This window comes from Saccopteryx bilineata, unplaced genomic scaffold, assembly GCF_036850765.1.
Source record: "Saccopteryx bilineata isolate mSacBil1 unplaced genomic scaffold, mSacBil1_pri_phased_curated manual_scaffold_47, whole genome shotgun sequence".
Taxonomy (NCBI): domain Eukaryota; kingdom Metazoa; phylum Chordata; class Mammalia; order Chiroptera; family Emballonuridae; genus Saccopteryx; species Saccopteryx bilineata.
Genome location: NW_027095473.1, coordinates 138,831 through 147,330, shown reverse-complemented (window position 1 = coordinate 147,330; position 8,500 = coordinate 138,831).

Sequence of the window (8,500 nt, the reverse complement as noted above, 5' to 3'; positions counted from 1 at the left end):
CCAGGGCACACAGGAGAGGTGCCCATCTGCTTCTCCACCCCTCCCCCTCTCCTTCCTCTCTGTCTCTCTCTTCCCTTCCTGCAGCCGAGGCTCCATTGGAGCAAAAGATGGCCTGGTTGCTGGGGATGGCTCCTTGGCCTCTGCCCCAGGTGCTAGAGTGGCTCTGGTTGCAACAGAGTGATGCCCCAGAGGGGCAGAGCATCGTCCCCTGGTGGGCAGATTGTCGCCCCCTGGTGGGCATGCCGGGTGGATCCCGGTTGGGCACATTCAGGAGTCTGTCTGACTGTCTCTCCCCGTTTCCAGCTTTGAAAGATACAAAAAATAAAATAAAATAAAATACTCTTCATTCCATTTTTTCTATTTCAGGAAGTTTATCATTCCAGTTGCTCAGGCCACGGAAGTTGAAGTCACCCTTGATTCCTTTTTCCCCCTCTCTATCTTACTCTACAACTTCAGTAAATTCTTTGGGCTCTAGTTTCAAAGTATCTGCAGAATTTGACAATTTTCACCCCATTTTTATTTTGAGTGTCCATGTGTCTCCCCCCAAAAAAATTTGGAATTAATATTATCATGGAATAAAAATAAAATATGGGGTGAATGACACCAGAGGGCTCTGATTTAGTCTGCCTATTTGACCATGACATATCTGTGCATATTCTTTTTCCCATAGATAGAGTACTTTCCCAAGGTCCCAAGTCCCATCCAATCTCAAAGTCAGGATCTCTAAGTGGCACAAACTCCTTTCTAGATGTGGCTTTTCATGGCCCAGCAATTCATAAACTAAAACACAAGTTCTCTACCTCCAAATACCACAATACAAAATGGTGGGGTAGAAACAGGATGACTACAGTGGGAACTCCTCTTTTGAAAAAGGGGGAATGGAAGCATGTCACAGACACTGGTCCACAGCAATGATTAAATCTGGCTGTGCAGGAGTAGTGATGATTCCTTTATGTGGAGCCTCCAAGATAAACTCTTCTGAAATACTTATTCTATTTCCTGGGAAGAACTCCCTTATCATTTATCTTCTGTGGCCCTTACTCTGTCCTTGATGAGTATCTTCCAGGTTAAATCTGACTTCTTTAGAGGGGATACATTTCTAGGTGACTCCACACTTTACAAAGATTGCTTCATATTGATACAAGTTTGGGGGCTAGGGTAGCTCTAAGGGGTTAAACTAGCATCAGCTTTTATTGTCAGGTCTTATAGTTTCTATAACTGTAAAATTCTCACACCAACTTAGTAAATTTCCAAGCAGTCCCATGTGCAAGTACCTAGTATCTAAACCAAGGTCATGTCTGGACATAATTTTAAGGTTGAAGACACTAATTTTCTACTCTTTGGTCCTGTTCTGTGCTCTTTTCTCTCAATTTCATATCACCTGTTTTGGGGTTGTATGAAACAATAGGCTTGGGTGGGAAGGCGGCACTCTGAATTTGGTCTCTAACAGCAGGATGTTGTGACTTCCATGTGACCTTTATATGTCAGAACAACAGTGACTTCTTGTTAAGGCTGTAGCTTTAAAGCCTGCTTATCATTGCTTCAGTTTAGGATATAAAGGCAGCTGGATTTTTGGTCCTGTAAGGCTCTCAAATTGTAGGCAGAAAGACCTTCTGTTGGAGGGCTTCTAACTTTCCATCTCAGCCTGCAGACTAGTTAGCTCTGGGATGAGCTTCTCTTTTTCATGAAAAGGAGCACCAAATATCTTTGGATTTTTTCCCCCTATAATTTTCTTGAATGCTTCATTCAGCCTTGGTCAGCATGTGTTCACCTAAGGTAGAGTAGAGGACAGTGTAATCATAAATTTTGCCACCTCAAAACAAGGATACCTCTTGATCCTGTTATATCTGTGTCCTCTTCACTCTCCCTATAGCTTACACTAAACAAATACCATTTGTTGTAGATTGGGTTCCATGCAAACCCCAACTTCCAGGCATAAAATTCTGTATCCATTAAGGTTAGATTCAGTTGAGAATAATGGAAAACCCCCAAATATCAGTGACTTAAAACAGAAACTTATCTCTATCTTGTATGACAGTACAGAGTTGCTGTACTGAGTCTGGCTACAATGTTCTCAGGGATCCAGGCTCCTGCTCACTGTGTACTGTCCCTAGGGCATGGACCTTGTTCTAGTGTGCCCCACCATCACACCCACATCCCAAGAAACAAGATAAAGGGAGGGGCAAAGTAAAAAAGAGGACAAAGTTATATAGCAGCTGAAGTTCCTGGATGTTCCCTGACACTTCCATTTGTACATTTCAGGAAGAATTTAATCATGTAGCTATGCTCTATCCAAGGGATGCTAAGCAAGGGGAGCAGACTGGATATTGAAAGGCACCTCTATCATGGTGGCTTATTCAATCAACACCAATTACCTTATAATATTTTTTTTGTATTTTTCTGAAGTTAGAAGCAGGAAGCAGCCAGACAGACTTCCACATGCACCCGACTGGGATTCACTGGGCATGCCCACTAGGGGCGATGCTCTGCCCATCTGGGGCATTTCTCTGATGCAACAAGAGAGATTCTAGCACCTGAGGAGGAGGCCATGGAGCCATCCTCAGTGCCCGGGCCAACTTTGCTTCAGTGGAGCCTTGTCTGCAGGAGGGGAAGAGAGAGACAGAGAGGAAGGAGAGGGGAAAGGGTGGAAAAGAAGATGGGTGCTTCTCCTGTGTGCCCTGACTGAGAATCAAACCCAGGACTTCCACACACTGAGCAACGCTCTACCACTGAACCAACTGGCCAGGGCCACCTTATAATTTCTTTATGGCATCTTTTTTTTATGGCAATCTTAAGGTGACTCTCCCCCCTCCCAGCTTTACTGAGGTGTGATTGCCAAATAAAAAACTGAATATACTGTATTTAAGGTGTACAACATGTTGTTTTGATACATTATACCTTGTGTAATGATTCTAACATGACTTTTCAAATGCAAATCAATGACATTGTAACTTACAGTGGAAGTTAAAATAGCTAGGAATTCAGATTCCAGCAGTCCGTGACCAGGGCTTCAAATGTTAAGATTACAAAACAGAAAAAAATGTGTAACTTCCAGTTTTTCTCATTTTTCAGCAAAGTTCCTTGGTGTGAGCTCCACCCAACACAAACCATCGTGAAATAATTTGCTCCCAATCATGAAATGATCATGTTTTTCAATCACTTGAGAACCAGGGCCAGCAGTTAGTACTCTCGGTATCTAAACATTTTTTTTTCCCACTGTGTCATGTGAAGAACATATTTATGTATAGAGACGTAGATGGGAAAGACTATTTTTTAAAATTGGTAGATAAATCATGGGACATTGTTCTACAAGGAACTAATGCCACATAAAAGAGAATTGTCAAATTTCAGAAAAATTGTTTGCTCAAAGAAAATTGGACTTCTTCAGTGCAGGGCTTCTCAAGCTCTTTAGTATGCCACTCTGCATTCTGAGTTCTTAAGACAGATTTATATTGCAAATATATTTGACTGAACACTTTATTTCACTCTACACCCTTGTCACATCACCCAGAAAACTTTGTCATGAAATATATTTGGGAAATGCTCAAATATATATTGAAGGAGCAACTACTCCACAATGCTGCAATGAATAAAATAACCCTTATCTGAATAACACACAATCTAATTGGAGAAACTACAAACACATGAAAAGCAAAATTAAATTATGTGAATTCATGTAACATTTAACAACTGTCTAATTAATGCCTACTATGTGACATTTCACTGTTCCAGGCCATAGGGATAAAACTGAACAATACAAATGAGATCCTTTTTCTAAGGCAGTTTACTGTTAAGTGAATAATATGGTAATTCAAGACAGTGCTCATTTTTGGCCAATTCTTGTCAAATGAATAGTGTTATTCTCAATCCATGGACCATATATTTTAGTGGATGCAGTATTATTATATAGAATTTATGAGTGACTCTGTGTAAATACCAAGCATTATTTGCAGACTAAATAAACATACCATTGTTGTATTATGTTTTAATTTTAAATAGATGCTACTTGGATAGTTGAAGTGTGTTGCTATAGATAGAAGCAGCTATAGAATCCTTGGGGAGGGGATTCTATATAATAATGGCACTTGGTTGGAGGGTTAGAACTAGCAATTGTTTATTTTTGCTATAGGAGTCCATAAGAAAAAGTGAATAAACTCTCACTTCATGCTTTACTAGCACAGTAGGCCACACAGGTCTCCTTTCCTCTCTGTTAGGGTCACAGGTCAAATGTGGTTTTACCAAGTTGGGCCCACAACTCATTTTTTTTAAAAGACTGCAAAATAATCTGTGAGAGAAAGTTATCCAGAGTGAGCCTTTCTTCACCCCTGAGTGGAGCACTGGGTGCTCTGCCACCATGATGCAGACTCCTGAGCAAGCCTCCTGGGCTCACTTGGAGGAATGCGGGGGGGATGCCAGATGTTGGCATTTTCATGAGGAGATTGGCAGTGATGATGTGATAGCCATTGTCATCATGCAGATTTGCGTTGCACTTACAGCAGGAATTCCTGGGGTGACAGGTGCAGAAAGGGACCAGGTTACTGTCCATCTTCCATTCTATACCTACTCCAGTTCAAAAAGAAATGCTTGACAGTGGCTCTGCATGAGAGTGTCTGGTTTTGGGGAATTTTTGCTTTTATTTTGGGAAGGGTGACATGACAGGGAGGTCCTTGTGAATTATGTCCTTAGTGAATCCTGAGAACACTGCTATCAAAAAATAGTATTTATTGAACATGTGAGTCTATATATTCAGGGTAGATGAAGAGAGAGCTTCACGTGTTTGGGGAGTACTCATTCTCAAAGATAGATTGCAGAGTAAAAACTAGGGCATGGACCCATGGCAGCATGTAGAGGTCAGTGTACAGCCACGTGGTAATGCCCGGTAGAGACTAAATGCAGCAGGAGTCCAAAGAAGGAAGACATTAGTAGGGTGAGAAAGTCAGGTTTTGTGAAAGGCTTGGAATTGAAAGAGACTTCAACCATAACAACTGTTTTCTATTCTACTATTTGAGTCAGTGAATCTCCATTTCATGTGGCTGCACATTCCTTACAGCAAGAGGGCCATGAAATGACTTATGTAGGTATTGATGCCCTTTAGATCATTTTTGTGTCCAAGATTTTGCTCTATTAGTCAGATGGTTTAAATCAGGAAGGTCAGAAAATGGATGAATTGCTTCTGATGATTCCCTCTGACTGTCAAAGGACACCTGCAGTCCAACAACTGGGCATGAAGATACTTCAATAATGATGCCCTTGATAGTCTTAAATTACTTTCCTGAGGTGGTTGGCGAGTATATTGTTGATGCTGCACAGCAAGTATCACAGGACAATGCAAGTACAGCTACATCACTAGCAGAAGGCAGGGCTTCCACTGCTGCTCCGATGTCCCAGTGCTCAGATATAAGCATTACAGTGAGGCTGCTACACAGACACCAGGCTCTGGGCATAGAGGCAGAGAGGGAAAGCTGCTACAACCTTCTGCATCTCCCATGGTCAATGATAGAAGCCTACAAATGATCTGTGAGAGTGACGAGGATTCTTAAATAAGACCATTCAGGGGAAGAACAATGATGCAGAGCTAAACAGACCACCACACTGTTTCCTTCATGACAGTCAAAATTTATTACCAGTTGCTAAATCTTCTATATTGCTATGTGTTCCAACATAGAAGTACAGATAATAAACTTCTTACAATTTTTACTGAAATGTGAATTCAATAATCCTGACAATTCTTTTTGTCTTCATAAAGTCCTGAAGTTAGAGACACTTCTCTCAGTATGATTATACAGTACTATATAAACACATGGGCAGTTTGAGTGCAGTTGAGACCCTTAATCCCAGTGAAGGCAAAACCAGATGGTCAGCACCCCCAAATATTTCTGCCTGGGCATGTTACATATTTCACTTCTCTAGCCAGGAAGATATGATTCTGAAATTCTCAGTTCATGATGCAAGAATTTTGAAACAAGAGGCAATCCAAGATTTTAAAGTTTATTGTATTATAGGGTTTTCAAAAGTTGTCTCAAAAAGGAAATGAATGAAGAAAGATTTTGTGATTCTTTAAATAAAACAATGGAGTTGATGAAAAGAGCTCTAAAATGATGGAGGCTTTAGACAGTGTAGCTCCAAAGCCAGGAAGCTGCAGACCCAATCTTTAGTGACATTGAGTTACAGTGCATATCATGAAAAGGACTGCAGACTGATTTGAAATGCTGCCATCATTTTCAGAAATTCCATTGCTTGATGATGGAAACTGCTAATATGAGCTTGAATATTCTGGATAATGAATGCTCCATAAGGGATGGAGAAAATATTGCAAGGAAATCTGTTAGAACAAAAGAAATTAAGTAGTGTTGAGTCCCTTGGCTGAGATTGTTGTGCCAGGGGAAAAAATATTACCCCAGACTGAAAAGAATTTCTTGTAATAAACACTGACTTGTTTTACCTTTTAAAAATTGATTTTTTTTCAAATTAGGGTAGATTTTAGTAAGGTGTATTTAGGCTATAAAGTAAAACAAATGAACAAAGGCAACATATCTACCTTTGACTATTCTCAGCAGGTATTCTTTATATTATTTTATAATTGTGAGCATTAATTCTAGCATGTCTTATAAATGGAACTCATATTTGTTGTAATGAGTTCTTGTACACGTGACTCTTGTTTTGGCCACACTCTTGCTTTATGGTCTTGAGCTAGACATGGAAAATAGGTTTTATTTCTTGGGTCAGACCAACTGATTGGAGTGAGTTGACTCTGCTGGGTGTTGAGAAGTGAGGCTACTTCAAGGGTAAGGGGGGGATGAGTAAATGTGATTAATTCATGATGCCTGTTATAAATTTGGAGGGTGGGGTGGTGGAGCTGGGTGCCATATTTTAACTCTTTTTAGAATTTTAACTCCTCAGCCAGAAACACAGAAATTTCTCCAGTGGCTCTGTTGTTAATCTGACAATGTAATATTTGCTGAATTAAGTAGATACTAACTTTCCCATAGAATTGTTGAGAGTATTGCCCAGGTATAGGGTTGTACAAATTGCTTAGAGAAATGTTTCTCTGTTCAGTATCTTTGGAACTTAAATCTTAAGGACTGACTCCATAAGAATGTAACATGCAAACTGAAGACACTTTTAATTTAAAAAGAGGAAATTAAATTCTTTCATGTATTAAAAAATAGAGTAAACATCTCATGAATAAGATCTGAATCAGATAAACCAAGTGGTGGTGGGGCTGAAACCGTGGACAGACTGTCATCAGGACTGAATAACTGAATGCACACTTGGCAGCTGCAAGTTTGGATCCTCTGGGCTGATGGTGTTAAAATTGCTTCTTACAAGGTGGGGAAATGGAGTCAGACCTAGTATTTGAAACCAGGGGCCTGCTGGGGCTTCTACTTCTTACTAAAGGAAGCTGAAGAAAAAATCTGCTGCTGATCAATGCCTTGGGCTGAACTTTTTAAGACCAAGCCTAGAAAGTGACCCAGTTCTAGGATCTTAACCAAAAACCAAAGCAAGATGCTCTCTAGATGCGTATCTGCCATATTCCTAATTCCTATGTTGTAACTCTCACCACTAATACTCTTAATTTTGATCTGGGAGTAAAGTAATGATAAAATATCTGGGAAGGAAGGGAAGGGAGGAAAAGAAACAATGAAAAACAACTTTAACAAAAAATAAGCTTGCAAATAAAGTCCCAAAGAAAGAGATGAGGTTGATAGCCAATTAATAATGGAAAGATGAAGGAGAGAATTCAACCCAGTTGAAATGAAAATAATAAAGTGGCTTTAGAAGCCAGCTTTCTTTCACAATGGCACACTTCCTGGGTCCAGTGTAAAAAAATCAAACCAAAACTTCATTCTTTAGAAGTTTAGAAGTCCATAGGCTTCTGACAATTATCTTTCAGAGTATTATGTTCACATCTACATAAGGAAGGAAGCAACTGCAAGTTTGGTTCCTCTGGGCTGATGGTGTTAAAATTGCTTCTTATAAGATGGGTAAATTTATTTTTTAAGTGGTAGGAGGGGAGATAGTGAGTCAGACTCCTGCATGCACCCCAACTAGGATCTACCCAGCAAACCCATCTGGGGCTGATTTTTGAGTACCAAGCTATTTTTAGTGCCTGAGTCTGATACAGTCCTACAGAGCTATCCTCAGTGCCTGGGGCCACACTTAAACTAATTGATCCACTGGCTGTGGGAGGGGAAAAGGGAGAAATGAAGGAGAGGAAGAAGGAGAGAAGCAGATGGTCACTTCTTCTGTGTGCCCTGACAGAGAATTGAACCCAGATGTTTATACACAAGGCTGACTCTTTATCCACTGAGCCACTGGCCAGGGCCACAATGTTTTTTAATATGAGTATTGGTTTATTCAAGTATAGAAATCAATTTAATTAAAGATGTCTTGTTAGTTATCCAAAAATAACACTTCAACTTCCTTTGTATAATCTTTGAAACAAGAAAGCATTTTTCATTGCAAAAAATTTAGAATTCATCTTCACAACTCTTTAAAG